Source organism: Malaclemys terrapin, chromosome 19 (genome assembly GCF_027887155.1).
Source record: "Malaclemys terrapin pileata isolate rMalTer1 chromosome 19, rMalTer1.hap1, whole genome shotgun sequence".
In the NCBI taxonomy this organism is placed as follows: Eukaryota; Metazoa; Chordata; order Testudines; family Emydidae; genus Malaclemys; species Malaclemys terrapin.
Genome location: NC_071523.1, coordinates 23,279,226 through 23,294,751, shown reverse-complemented (window position 1 = coordinate 23,294,751; position 15,526 = coordinate 23,279,226). Strand labels below are relative to the sequence as shown.

The following is a 15,526-nucleotide window of genomic DNA, read 5'->3' as shown; positions in this document are numbered from 1 at the left end:
GAGAGGAGAGGAGAGTCAGCGAGAAAGTTGGCCAACACACTAGAGAAGAGAGAGAGACAGACAGATAGAAAGACATGGGAGGAAAGCAAGCAACTCACTACCTGGCGTCATCCTTCTAGATGCAACCTTCCGTTGCGTAGGAGACACCGCTCCTGGCCAGAGAAATGAGCAGACCCTGAAAATGGGGACCTTGTCCCCCTCATAACCACAGCTAGTCAAGAACATTTTCTTCAAACCCAGCCCCAGCTAACGTGGCATCCCTAGCAGGAGAAAGGTGGGCCATGAGCACAACAATCACCAAACCAGACACGTATCTCACTGAGAGTGGCGGCCGTTCCCCTCCCAGTTGGACGGCTTTTGCGTGACATCAACAATGCTCATGGTCTCGTCGCTCCGGCTTGCTTTCCATCACATGAGGGCTTGAGTCTCTGAGGCGTGACGCTGACGTTTGATTTCTTTTCCCTCGGTCCTAAACCCAGCACAAGGGGAAAACACAAATCCGTTGCCATCTCAGTCGGCAACATCTCGTAGGCTCCTCCTTTCGCCTCTCCCTCACGGCGGGGCTCCTCCCTCAAACATCTTCCCATTACACCTTTAGCATTAACACCAAAAAGCAATCCCTTGCAACGGCACCCGACAGTCACTCTGCACAGCAGACTCTGGCCCCTCCCCAGCCGTAATCTCACAGAGCCCCATACCCAACGAGAAAGCACACGGCCTGTGAAGAATACTACAGCGAGCACAGATGAGAAATTCAGACCATTGACCGCTTACTCAGAGCCAATTATGTGGGAGTCAGAAAGCGGAGAACTGTTTATATCTGCTTATAATGATGTCCAGTCTGCTCATGTCCACTTCTGCCACTTTCTCATCAGGATAGGGCTCTTGGAAAATTCCTCTGGAAGCGCAGCTGCAAAAGCCAAGCATGAGCCATCACTACTTAAAGCTCTATTTGTTACTTCAAATCTTGCCCTCCTCCTGGCCTCTCTCTCCAATCCCATCTACATCAGCCCCACTCGATGAACAGAGACCAAGTTAACACCGACAGTTACAGCCCTGCATGGTTTTCGTCCCCTCCTACTTCTCCGTGGCTCCCGAGACATAGCCTGTGGGGATACACAAGTTACACGGCTGCCCGTGTCTTACGAAGGGAGACAACACGAGGAAAGGCAAGGACAGACAGCGAGAGCTAGAGGGTGTGTGTTGGCCAACATACTAGACAAGAGAGAGAGAGAAAGAAAAACATGGGAGGAAAGCAAGCAACTGACCACCTGGAGTCATCCTTCTGAATCCAACCTTCCGCTGCAGAGGAGACACCATTCCTGACCAGAGAAATGAACAACCTCTGAAAATAGGGACCTTTTCCCCCTCGTAACCACAGTTAGTCAGGAACATTTTCATACAAACCCAGCCCCAACTTAGTGGGCTTCCCAACCTGGACTCAGGTTGGGCGTGAGCAGAGCCCTCACCAAACCAGACACTTATCTCACTGACAGCGGCGTCTCCACAGCTCCCAGATGGACGGCTTTTGAGTGGCATCAACAATGCTCAGAGTCTCAACGCTCTCGCTCGCTTTCCATCGCATGAGGGTAGTAGACTCTGACGCGTGACTTCGTTTTCCTTGGCTCTAAACCTAACGGTCGGGGGGGGGGGGGGGAGCCAAAAAAATTAGCATCTCCGTCTGCAATGTCGCGTAGTATCTTCTTTTCACATCTCCCATATCCCACGGCTCCACCCTCAACCCATCTCCCATTACTACGTTACAACTGCAGCTAGAAGGCACCCATTGTAACGGCACCCAAAATATTCACTTTCTTCAGGAGACTCTTGTCCCTTCCCCAGCCTTAATCCCAGAGCCTCATACCCAACGAGGAAGCACGCGGCCTGTGAAGAAAACTACAGCGACTACAGATGAGGAATTCAAAGCACTGACCTCTTACTCACAGCCAGCGATGCAGAAGGCAGAAACATGAGGACTATTCATATCTCCTTAGAAGGATGTCCAGACTGCTCAGGTCCACTTCTGCCATATTCTTGTCCGGCTAGGGCTCCTGGACGATTCCTCCGCAAACTAATAAAGCCAAGCAAGAACTATCACTACACAGAGCTCTATTGGGGCGTCGAGTCTTGCCCTCATCCCTGCCTCCCTCTCCAGTCCCATCTACATCAGCCCCACTCGATGAACAGAAACTAAGTAAACACAGACAGTCACAGCTCCACTTTTGTGCCCACTGCCCCGCTCCTACTTCTCCATGGCTCCCGAGACCTGGCTAGGATGCACACCTAGCACGGATGCCCGTGGTCCTACGAAGGGAGACGGCACGAGGAGAGGAGAGGAAAGAGAGTGAGAAAGTTGGCCAACACACTAGAGGAGAGAGAGAAAGAGACAGAGAGAAAAAAATGGGAGGAAGGCAAGTAACTCACCACCTGGAGTCATCCTCCTGGATGCAACCTTCTGCTTCCGAGGACACACCGCATCTGGGCAGAGAAATGAGCAGTCCCTGAAAATGGGGACCTTGTCTCTCTCGTAACCACAGCTGCTTAGGAACCATTTCTTACAAACCCAGCCCCAGCTAACGGGGCGTCCCTACCTGGAGCCATTGGGGCCCTACGCAGAACCCTCACCAAACCACACACTTATCTCACTGACGGTAGCGACTGCTCCACTGCTAACTGGACGGCTCCTGACTTGCATCCACAATGTTCGCAGGCTCACTGCTCTTGCTCGCTTTCCATCCGAGAAGGGGAGGAAACGCTGACGTTTGATTTCTTTTCCCTCGGTACTAAATCTGGCACAAGAAGGAAGAACAATGAAGTTACCACTTCAGTGGGCAGCGTCGCGTAGGCTATTCTTTTCGCCTCTCCTACACGGCAGCGCTCTGCCCCAAACTCTCCCCCACATTACGCCTTTAGCATTACAACTAGAACGCACCCCTTGCAATGGCACCCAAAATAATCACTCTACACAGAAGACTCTGGCCCCTCCAAGCCGTAATCTCACAGAACCCCATACCCAATGAGAAAGCACACGGCCTGTGAAGAATACTACAGCGAGCACAGATGACGGATTCAAAGCACTGACTGCTTACTCACAGCCAGTTATGCGGGAGCCAGAAAGTTGAGGACTGTTCATGTCTGCTGACAAGGATGTTCATGTCTGCTTACAGGGATGTCCAGTCTGCTCAGGTCCACTTCTGCCACTTTCTCCTCAGGATAGGGCTCTTGGAAAATTCCTCTGGAAGCGCAGCTGCAAAAGCCAAGCATGAGCCATCACTACTTAAAGCTCTATTTGTTGCTTCAAATCTTGCCCTCATCCCTGCCTCCCTCTCCAGTCCCATCTACATCAGCCCCACTCGATGAACAGAAACTAAGTAAACACAGATAGTCACAGCTCCACTTTAGTGCCCACTGCCCCTCATGGTTTTCGTCCGCTCCTACTTCTCCATGGCTCCCGAGACCTGGCTAGGATGCACACCTAGCATGCCTGCGCGTTTCCTACGAAGGGAGACGGCACAAGGAGAGGAGAGGAGAGGAGAGTCAGCGAGAAAGTTGGCCAACACACTAGAGAAGAGAGAGAGACAGACAGATAGAAAGACATCGGAGGAAAGCAAGCAACTCACTACCTGGCGTCATCCTTCTAGATGCAACCTTCCGTTGCGTAGGAGACGCCGCTCCTGGCCAGAGAAATGAGCAGACCCTGAAAATGGGGACCTTGTCCCCCTCATAACCACAGCTAGTCAAGAACGTTTTCTTCAAACCCAGCCCCAGCTAACGTGGCGTCCCTAGCAGGAGAAAGGTGGGCCATGAGCACAACAATCACCAAACCAGACACTTATCTCACTGAGAGTGGCGGCCGTTCCCCTCCCAGTTGGACGGCTTTTGCGTGACATCAACAATGCTCATGGTCTCGTCGCTCCGGCTTGCTTTCCATCACATGAGGGCTTGAGTCTCTGAGGCGTGACGCTGACGTTTGATTTCTTTTCCCTCGGTCCTAAACCCAGCACAAGAGGAAAACACAAATCCGTTGCCATCTCAGTCGGCAACATCTCGTAGGCTCCTCCTTTCGCCTCTCCCTCACGGCGGGGCTCCTCCCTCAAACATCTTCCCATTACACCTTTAGCATTAACACCAAAAAGCAATCCCTTGCAACGGCACCCGACAGTCACTCTGCACAGCAGACTCTGGCCCCTCCCCAGCCGTAGTCTCAAAGAGCCCCATACCCAACGAGAAAGCACACGGCCTGTGAAGAATACTACAGCGAGCACAGATGAGAAATTCAGACCATTGACCGCTTACTCAGAGCCAATTATGTGGGAGTCAGAAAGCTGAGAACTGTTTATATCTGCTTATAAGGATGTCCAGTCTGCTCATGTCCACTTCTGCCACTTTCTCCTCAGGATAGGGCTCTTGGAAAATTCCTCTGGAAGCGCAGCTGCAAAAGCCAAGCATGAGCCATCACTACTTAAAGCTCTATTTGTTGCTTCAAATCTTGCCCTCATCCTGGCCTCCCTCTCCAATCCCATCTACATCAGCCCCACTCGATGAACAGAGACCAAGTTAACACCGACAGTTACAGCCCTGCATGGTTTTCGTCCCCTCCTACTTCTCCGTGGCTCCCGAGACATAGCCTGTGGGGATACACAAGTTACACGGCTGCCCGTGTCTTACGAAGGGAGACAACACGAGGAAAGGCAAGGACAGACAGCGAGAGCTAGAGGGTGTGTGTTGGCCAACATACTAGACAAGAGAGAGAGAGAAAGAAAAACATGGGAGGAAAGCAAGCAACTGACCACCTGGAGTCATCCTTCTGAATCCAACCTTCCGCTGCAGAGGAGACACCATTCCTGACCAGAGAAATGAACAACCTCTGAAAATAGGGACCTTTTCCCCCTCGTAACCACAGTTAGTCAGGAACCTTTTCATACAAACCCAGCCCCAACTTAGTGGGCTTCCCAACCTGGACTCAGGTTGGGCGTGAGCAGAGCCCTCACCAAACCAGACACTTATCTCACTGACAGCGGCGTCTCCACAGCTCCCAGATGGACGGCTTTTGAGTGGCATCAACAATGCTCAGAGTCTCAACGCTCTCGCTCGCTTTCCATCGCATGAGGGCAGTAGACTCTGACGCGTGACTTCGTTTTCCTTGGCTCTAAACCTAACGGTCGGGGGGGGGGGAGAGCCAAAAAAATTAGCATCTCCGTCTGCAATGTCGCGTAGTATCTTCTTTTCACATCTCCCATATCCCACGGCTCCACCCTCAACCCATCTCCCATTACTACGTTACAACTGCAGCTAGAAGGCACCCATTGTAACGGCACCCAAAATATTCACTTTCTTCAGGAGACTCTTGTCCCTTCCCCAGCCTTAATCCCAGAGCCTCATACCCAACGAGGAAGCACGCGGCCTGTGAAGAAAACTACAGCGACTACAGATGAGGAATTCAAAGCACTGACCTCTTACTCACAGCCAGCGATGCAGAAGGCAGAAACATGAGGACTATTCATATCTCCTTAGAAGGATGTCCAGACTGCTCAGGTCCACTTCTGCCATATTCTTGTCCGGCTAGGGCTCCTGGACGATTCCTCCGCAAACTAATAAAGCCAAGCAAGAACTATCACTACACAGAGCTCTATTGGGGCGTCGAGTCTTGCCCTCATCCCTGCCTCCCTCTCCAGTCCCATCTACATCAGCCCCACTCGATGAACAGAAACTAAGTAAACACAGACTGTCACAGCTCCACTTTAGTGCCCACTGCCCCTCATGGTTTTCGTCCGCTCCTACTTCTCCATGGCTCCCGAGACCTGGCTAGGATGCACACCTAGCATGCCTGCGCGTTTCCTACGAAGGGAGACGGCACAAGGAGAGGAGAGGAGAGGAGAGTCAGCGAGAAAGTTGGCCAACACACTAGAGAAGAGAGAGAGACAGACAGATAGAAAGACATGGGAGGAAAGCAAGCAACTCACTACCTGGCGTCATCCTTCTAGATGCAACCTTCCGTTGCGTAGGAGACACCGCTCCTGGCCAGAGAAATGAGCAGACCCTGAAAATGGGGACCTTGTCCCCCTCATAACCACAGCTAGTCAAGAACATTTTCTTCAAACCCAGCCCCAGCTAACGTGGCGTCCCTAGCAGGAGAAAGGTGGGCCATGAGCACAACAATCACCAAACCAGACACTTATCTCACTGAGAGTGGCGGCCGTTCCCCTCCCAGTTGGACGGCTTTTGCGTGACATCAACAATGCTCATGGTCTCGTCGCTCCGGCTTGCTTTCCATCACATGAGGGCTTGAGTCTCTGAGGCGTGACGCTGACGTTTGATTTCTTTTCCCTCGGTCCTAAACCCAGCACAAGGGGAAAACACAAATCCGTTGCCATCTCAGTCGGCAACATCTCGTAGGCTCCTCCTTTCGCCTCTCCCTCACGGCGGGGCTCCTCCCTCAAACATCTTCCCATTACACCTTTAGCATTAACACCAAAAAGCAATCCCTTGCAACGGCACCCGACAGTCACTCTGCACAGCAGACTCTGGCCCCTCCCCAGCCGTAATCTCACAGAGCCCCATACCCAACGAGAAAGCACACGGCCTGTGAAGAATACTACAGCGAGCACAGATGAGAAATTCAGACCATTGACCGCTTACTCAGAGCCAATTATGTGGGAGTCAGAAAGCGGAGAACTGTTTATATCTGCTTATAAGGATGTCCAGTCTGCTCATGTCCACTTCTGCCACTTTCTCATCAGGATAGGGCTCTTGGAAAATTCCTCTGGAAGCGCAGCTGCAAAAGCCAAGCATGAGCCATCACTACTTAAAGCTCTATTTGTTACTTCAAATCTTGCCCTCCTCCTGGCCTCTCTCTCCAATCCCATCTACATCAGCCCCACTCGATGAACAGAGACCAAGTTAACACCGACAGTTACAGCCCTGCATGGTTTTCGTCCCCTCCTACTTCTCCGTGGCTCCCGAGACATAGCCTGTGGGGATACACAAGTTACACGGCTGCCCGTGTCTTACGAAGGGAGACAACACGAGGAAAGGCAAGGACAGACAGCGAGAGCTAGAGGGTGTGTGTTGGCCAACATACTAGACAAGAGAGAGAGAGAAAGAAAAACATGGGAGGAAAGCAAGCAACTGACCACCTGGAGTCATCCTTCTGAATCCAACCTTCCGCTGCAGAGGAGACACCATTCCTGACCAGAGAAATGAACAACCTCTGAAAATAGGGACCTTTTCCCCCTCGTAACCACAGTTAGTCAGGAACATTTTCATACAAACCCAGCCCCAACTTAGTGGGCTTCCCAACCTGGACTCAGGTTGGGCGTGAGCAGAGCCCTCACCAAACCAGACACTTATCTCACTGACAGCGGCGTCTCCACAGCTCCCAGATGGACGGCTTTTGAGTGGCATCAACAATGCTCAGAGTCTCAACGCTCTCGCTCGCTTTCCATCGCATGAGGGCAGTAGACTCTGACGCGTGACTTCGTTTTCCTTGGCTCTAAACCTAACGGTCGGGGGGGGGGGGGGGGAGCCAAAAAAATTAGCATCTCCGTCTGCAATGTCGCGTAGTATCTTCTTTTCACATCTCCCATATCCCACGGCTCCACCCTCAACCCATCTCCCATTACTACGTTACAACTGCAGCTAGAAGGCACCCATTGTAACGGCACCCAAAATATTCACTTTCTTCAGGAGACTCTTGTCCCTTCCCCAGCCTTAATCCCAGAGCCTCATACCCAACGAGGAAGCACGCGGCCTGTGAAGAAAACTACAGCGACTACAGATGAGGAATTCAAAGCACTGACCTCTTACTCACAGCCAGCGATGCAGAAGGCAGAAACATGAGGACTATTCATATCTCCTTAGAAGGATGTCCAGACTGCTCAGGTCCACTTCTGCCATATTCTTGTCCGGCTAGGGCTCCTGGACGATTCCTCCGCAAACTAATAAAGCCAAGCAACAACTATCACTACACAGAGCTCTATTGGGGCGTCGAGTCTTGCCCTCATCCCTGCCTCCCTCTCCAGTCCCATCTACATCAGCCCCACTCGATGAACAGAAACTAAGTAAACACAGACAGTCACAGCTCCACTTTTGTGCCCACTGCCCCGCTCCTACTTCTCCATGGCTCCCGAGACCTGGCTAGGATGCACACCTAGCACGGATGCCCGTGGTCCTACGAAGGGAGACGGCACGAGGAGAGGAGAGGAAAGAGAGTGAGAAAGTTGGCCAACACACTAGAGGAGAGAGAGAAAGAGACAGAGAGAAAAAAATGGGAGGAAGGCAAGTAACTCACCACCTGGAGTCATCCTCCTGGATGCAACCTTCTGCTTCCGAGGACACACCGCATCTGGGCAGAGAAATGAGCAGTCCCTGAAAATGGGGACCTTGTCTCTCTCGTAACCACAGCTGCTTAGGAACCATTTCTTACAAACCCAGCCCCAGCTAACGGGGCGTCCCTACCTGGAGCCATTGGGGCCCTACGCAGAACCCTCACCAAACCACACACTTATCTCACTGACGGTAGCGACTGCTCCACTGCTAACTGGACGGCTCCTGACTTGCATCCACAATGTTCGCAGGCTCACTGCTCTTGCTCGCTTTCCATCCGAGAAGGGGAGGAAACGCTGACGTTTGATTTCTTTTCCCTCGGTACTAAATCTGGCACAAGAAGGAAGAACAATGAAGTTACCACTTCAGTGGGCAGCGTCGCGTAGGCTATTCTTTTCGCCTCTCCTACACGGCAGCGCTCTGCCCCAAACTCTCCCCCACATTACGCCTTTAGCATTACAACTAGAACGCACCCCTTGCAATGGCACCCAAAATAATCACTCTACACAGAAGACTCTGGCCCCTCCAAGCCGTAATCTCACAGAACCCCATACCCAATGAGAAAGCACACGGCCTGTGAAGAATACTACAGCGAGCACAGATGACGGATTCAAAGCACTGACTGCTTACTCACAGCCAGTTATGCGGGAGCCAGAAAGTTGAGGACTGTTCATGTCTGCTGACAAGGATGTTCATGTCTGCTTACAGGGATGTCCAGTCTGCTCAGGTCCACTTCTGCCACTTTCTCCTCAGGATAGGGCTCTTGGAAAATTCCTCTGGAAGCGCAGCTGCAAAAGCCAAGCATGAGCCATCACTACTTAAAGCTCTATTTGTTGCTTCAAATCTTGCCCTCATCCCTGCCTCCCTCTCCAGTCCCATCTACATCAGCCCCACTCGATGAACAGAAACTAAGTAAACACAGATAGTCACAGCTCCACTTTAGTGCCCACTGCCCCTCATGGTTTTCGTCCGCTCCTACTTCTCCATGGCTCCCGAGACCTGGCTAGGATGCACACCTAGCATGCCTGCGCGTTTCCTACGAAGGGAGACGGCACAAGGAGAGGAGAGGAGAGGAGAGTCAGCGAGAAAGTTGGCCAACACACTAGAGAAGAGAGAGAGACAGACAGATAGAAAGACATCGGAGGAAAGCAAGCAACTCACTACCTGGCGTCATCCTTCTAGATGCAACCTTCCGTTGCGTAGGAGACGCCGCTCCTGGCCAGAGAAATGAGCAGACCCTGAAAATGGGGACCTTGTCCCCCTCATAACCACAGCTAGTCAAGAACGTTTTCTTCAAACCCAGCCCCAGCTAACGTGGCGTCCCTAGCAGGAGAAAGGTGGGCCATGAGCACAACAATCACCAAACCAGACACTTATCTCACTGAGAGTGGCGGCCGTTCCCCTCCCAGTTGGACGGCTTTTGCGTGACATCAACAATGCTCATGGTCTCGTCGCTCCGGCTTGCTTTCCATCACATGAGGGCTTGAGTCTCTGAGGCGTGACGCTGACGTTTGATTTCTTTTCCCTCGGTCCTAAACCCAGCACAAGAGGAAAACACAAATCCGTTGCCATCTCAGTCGGCAACATCTCGTAGGCTCCTCCTTTCGCCTCTCCCTCACGGCGGGGCTCCTCCCTCAAACATCTTCCCATTACACCTTTAGCATTAACACCAAAAAGCAATCCCTTGCAACGGCACCCGACAGTCACTCTGCACAGCAGACTCTGGCCCCTCCCCAGCCGTAGTCTCACAGAGCCCCATACCCAACGAGAAAGCACACGGCCTGTGAAGAATACTACAGCGAGCACAGATGAGAAATTCAGACCATTGACCGCTTACTCAGAGCCAATTATGTGGGAGTCAGAAAGCTGAGAACTGTTTATATCTGCTTATAAGGATGTCCAGTCTGCTCATGTCCACTTCTGCCACTTTCTCATCAGGATAGGGCTCTTGGAAAATTCCTCTGGAAGCGCAGCTGCAAAAGCCAAGCATGAGCCATCACTACTTAAAGCTCTATTTGTTACCTCAAATCTTGCCCTCCTCCTGGCCTCTCTCTCCAATCCCATCTACATCAGCCCCACTCGATGAACAGAGACCAAGTTAACACCGACAGTTACAGCCCTGCATGGTTTTCGTCCCCTCCTACTTCTCCGTGGCTCCCGAGACATAGCCTGTGGGGATACACAAGTTACACGGCTGCCCGTGTCTTACGAAGGGAGACAACACGAGGAAAGGCAAGGACAGACAGCGAGAGCTAGAGGGTGTGTGTTGGCCAACATACTAGACAAGAGAGAGAGAGAAAGAAAAACATGGGAGGAAAGCAAGCAACTGACCACCTGGAGTCATCCTTCTGAATCCAACCTTCCGCTGCAGAGGAGACACCATTCCTGACCAGAGAAATGAACAACCTCTGAAAATAGGGACCTTTTCCCCCTCGTAACCACAGTTAGTCAGGAACCTTTTCATACAAACCCAGCCCCAACTTAGTGGGCTTCCCAACCTGGACTCAGGTTGGGCGTGAGCAGAGCCCTCACCAAACCAGACACTTATCTCACTGACAGCGGCGTCTCCACAGCTCCCAGATGGACGGCTTTTGAGTGGCATCAACAATGCTCAGAGTCTCAACGCTCTCGCTCGCTTTCCATCGCATGAGGGCAGTAGACTCTGACGCGCGACTTCGTTTTCCTTGGCTCTAAACCTAACGGTCGGGGGGGGGGGGGGGGGGGGCAAAAAAATTAGCATCTCCGTCTGCAATGTCGCGTAGTATCTTCTTTTCACATCTCCCATATCCCACGGCTCCACCCTCAACCCATCTCCCATTACTACGTTACAACTGCAGCTAGAAGGCACCCATTGTAACGGCACCCAAAATATTCACTTTCTTCAGGAGACTCTTGTCCCTTCCCCAGCCTTAATCCCAGAGCCTCATACCCAACGAGGAAGCACGCGGCCTGTGAAGAAAACTACAGCGACTACAGATGAGGAATTCAAAGCACTGACCTCTTACTCACAGCCAGCGATGCAGAAGGCAGAAACATGAGGACTATTCATATCTCCTTAGAAGGATGTCCAGACTGCTCAGGTCCACTTCTGCCATATTCTTGTCCGGCTAGGGCTCCTGGACGATTCCTCCGCAAACTAATAAAGCCAAGCAACAACTATCACTACACAGAGCTCTATTGGGGCGTCGAGTCTTGCCCTCATCCCTGCCTCCCTCTCCAGTCCCATCTACATCAGCCCCACTCGATGAACAGAAACTAAGTAAACACAGACAGTCACAGCTCCACTTTAGTGCCCACTGCCCCGCATGGTTTTCGTCCGCTCCTACTTCTCCATGGCTCCCGAGACCTGGCTAGGATGCACACCTAGCACGGATGCCCGTGGTCCTACGAAGGGAGACGGCACGAGGAGAGGAGAGGAAAGAGAGTGAGAAAGTTGGCCAACACACTAGAGGAGAGAGAGAAAGAGACAGAGAAAAAAATGGGAGGAAGGCAAGCAACTCACCACCTGGAGTCATCCTCCTGGATGCAACCTTCTGCTTCCGAGGACACACCGCATCTGGGCAGAGAAATGTGCAGTCCCTGAAAATGGGGACCTTGTCTCTCTCGTAACCACAGCTGCTAAGGAACCATTTCTTACAAACCCAGCCCCAGCTAACGGGGCGTCCCTACCTGGAGCCATTGGGGCCCTACGCAGAACCCTCACCAAACCACACACTTATCTCACTGACGGTAGCGACTGCTCCACTGCTAACTGGACGGCTCCTGACTTGCATCCACAATGTTCGCAGGCTCACTGCTCTTGCTCGCTTTCCATCCGACAAGGGGAGGAAACGCTGACGTCAGATTTCTTTTCCCTCGGTACTAAATCCGGCACAAGAAGGAAAAACAATGAAGTTACCACTTCAGTAGGCAGCGTCGCGTAGGCTATTCTTTTCGCCTCTCCTACACGGCAGCGCTCTGCCCCAAACTCTCCCCCACATTACGCCTTTAGCATTACAACTAGAACGCACCCCTTGCAATGGCACCCAAAATAATCACTCTACACAGAAGACTCTGGCCCCTCCAAGCCGTAATCTCACAGAACCCCATACCCAATGAGAAAGCACACGGCCTGTGAAGAATACTACAGCGAGCACAGATGACGAATTCAAAGCACTGACTGCTTACTCACAGCCAGTTATGCGGGAGCTAGAAAGTTGAGGACTGTTCATGTCTGCTGACAAGGATGTTCATGTCTGCTTACAGGGATGTCCAGTCTGCTCAGGTCCACTTCTGCAACTTTCTCCTCAGGATAGGGCTCTTGGAAAATTCCTCTGGAAGCGCAGCTGCAAAAGCCAAGCATGAGCCATCACTACTTAAAGCTCTATTCGTTGCTTCAAATCTTGCCCTCATCCTGGCCTCCCTCTCCAATCCCATCTACATCAGCCCCACTCGATGAACAGAGACCAAGTTAACACCGACAGTTACAGCCCTGCATGGTTTTCGTCCCCTCCTACTTCTCCGTGGCCCCCGAGACATAGCCTGTGGGGATACACAAGTTACACGGCTGCCCGTGTCTTACGAAGGGAGACAACACGAGGAAAGGCGACAACACGAGGAAAGGCAAGGACAGACAGCGAGAGCTAGAGGGTGTGTGTTGGCCAACATACTAGACAAGAGAGAGAGAGAGAAAGAAAAACATGGGAGGAAAGCAAGCAACTGACCACCTGGAGTCATCCTTCTGAATCCAACCTTCCGCTGCAGAGGAGACACCATTCCTGACCAGAGAAATGAACAACCTCTGAAAATAGGGACCTTTTCCCCCTCGTAACCACAGTTAGTCAGGAACCTTTTCATACAAACCCAGCCCCAACTTAGTGGGCTTCCCAACCTGGACTCAGGTTGGGCGTGAGCAGAGCCCTCACCAAACCAGACACTTATCTCACTGACAGCGGCGTCTCCACAGCTCCCAGATGGACGGCTTTTGAGTGGCATCAACAATGCTCAGAGTCTCAACGCTCTCGCTCGGTTTCCATCGCATGAGGGCAGTAGACTCTGACGCGTGACTTCGTTTTCCTTGGCTCTAAACCTAACGGTCGGGGGGGGGGGGGGGGGAGCCAAAAAAATTAGCATCTCCGTCTGCAATGTCGCGTAGTATCTTCTTTTCACATCTCCCATATCCCACGGCTCCACCCTCAACCCATCTCCCATTACTACGTTACAACTGCAGCTAGAAGGCACCCATTGTAACGGCACCCAAAATATTCACTTTCTTCAGGAGACTCTTGTCCCTTCCCCAGCCTTAATCCCAGAGCCTCATACCCAACGAGGAAGCACGTGGCCTGTGAAGAAAACTACAGCGACTACAGATGAGGAATTCAAAGCACTGACCTCTTACTCACAGCCAGCGATGCAGAAGGCAGAAACATGAGGACTATTCATATCTCCTTAGAAGGATGTCCAGACTGCTCAGGTCCACTTCTGCCATATTCTTGTCCGGCTAGGGCTCCTGGACGATTCCTCCGCAAACTAATAAAGCCAAGCAAGAACTATCACTACACAGAGCTCTATTGGGGCGTCGAGTCTTGCCCTCATCCCTGCCTCCCTCTCCAGTCCCATCTACATCAGCCCCACTCGATGAACAGAAACTAAGTAAACACAGATAGTCACAGCTCCACTTTAGTACCCACTGCCCCTCATGGTTTTCGTCCCCTCCTACTTCTCCATGGCTCCCAAGACCTGGCCTGCGGGGATGCACACCTAGCACCCCTGCCTGTGTCCTATGAAGGGAGACGGCACGAGGACAGGAGAGGAAAGAGAGTGAGAAAGTTGGCCAACACACAAGAGGAGAGAGAGAGAAAAAAATGGGAGGAAGGCAAGTAACTCACCACCTGGAGTCATCCTCCTGGATGCAACCTTCTGCTTCCGAGGACACACCGCATCTGGGCAGAGAAATGAGCAGTCCCTGAAAATGGGGACCTTGTCTCTCTCGTAACCACAGCTGCTTAGGAACCATTTCTTACAAACCCAGCCCCAGCTAACGGGGCGTCCCTACCTGGAGCCATTGGGGCCCTACGCAGAACCCTCACCAAACCACACACTTATCTCACTGAAGGTAGCGACTGCTCCACTGCCAACTGGACGGCTCCTGACTTGCATCAACAATGCTCGCAGGCTCACTGCTCTTGCTCGCTTTCCATCCGACAAGGGGAGCAAACGCTGACGTTTGATTTCTTTTCCCTCGGTACTAAATCTGGCACAAGAAGGAAAAACAATGAAGTTACCACTTCAGTGGGCAGCGTCGCGTAGGCTATTCTTTTCCCCTCTCCTACACGGCAGCGCTCTGCCCCAAACTCTCCCCCACATTACGCCTTTAGCATTACAACTAGAACGCAGCCCTTGCAATGGCACCCAAAATAATAACTCAATACAGAAGACTCTGGCCCCTCCCCAGCCGTAATCTCACAGAACCCCATACCCAATGAGAAAGCACACGGCCTGTGAAGAATACTACAGCGAGCACAGATGACGGATTCAAAGCACTGACTGCTTACTCACAGCCAGTTATGCGGGAGCCAGAAAGTTGAGGACTGTTCATGTCTGCTGACAAGGATGTTCATGTCTGCTTACAGGGATGTCCAGTCTGCTCAGGTCCACTTCTGCCACTTTCTCCTCAGGATAGGGCTCTTGGAAAATTCCTCTGGAAGCGCAGCTGCAAAAGCAAAGCATGAGGCATCACTACACAAACCTCTATTTGTTGCTTCAAATCTTGCCCTCCTCCTGGCCTCCCTCTCCAATCCCATCTACCTCGGCCCCACTCGACAAACAGAGACGGAGATAACATCGACAGTCACAGCCGTGCATGATTTTCGTCCCCTCCTACTTGTCCATGGCACCCGAGACATAGACTGTGGGGATACACACGTTACACGGCTGCCTGTGTCTTACGAAGGGAGACAACACGAGGAAAGGCAAGGACTGACAGCGAGAGCTAGAGGGTGTGTGTTGGCCAACATACTAGACAAGAGAGAGAGAGAGAGAAAGAAAAACATTGGAGGAAAGCAAGCAACTGACCACCTGGAGTCATCCTTCTGAATCCAACCTTCCGCTGCAGAGGAGACACCATTCCTGACCAGAGAAATGAGCAACCTCTGAAAATAGGGACCTTTTCCCCCTCGTAACCACAGTTAGTCAGGAACCTTTTCATACAAACCCAGCCCCA

The 15,526-nt window shown here is 52.0% G+C and overlaps 2 long non-coding RNA genes across 2 annotated transcripts; both read right to left on the bottom strand.

Annotated features, from left to right (window-relative positions):
* Positions 1 to 3,774: 3,774 nt before the first annotated feature.
* Positions 3,775 to 5,714, bottom strand: LOC128826112 (uncharacterized). The gene is made up of 3 exons (XR_008442798.1): positions 5,454 to 5,714; positions 4,297 to 5,155; positions 3,775 to 3,991 (listed from the first exon to the last, which is right to left on the bottom strand). It is a non-coding gene; the product is annotated as an uncharacterized LOC128826112 (long non-coding RNA).
* Positions 5,715 to 7,273: 1,559 nt separating this feature from the next.
* LOC128826111 (uncharacterized) lies at positions 7,274 to 9,168 on the bottom strand. Its single transcript, XR_008442797.1, has 3 exons — positions 8,960 to 9,168; positions 7,800 to 8,649; positions 7,274 to 7,498 (listed from the first exon to the last, which is right to left on the bottom strand). It is a non-coding gene; the product is annotated as an uncharacterized LOC128826111 (long non-coding RNA).
* Between the last annotated feature and the right edge of the window lie 6,358 nt (positions 9,169 to 15,526).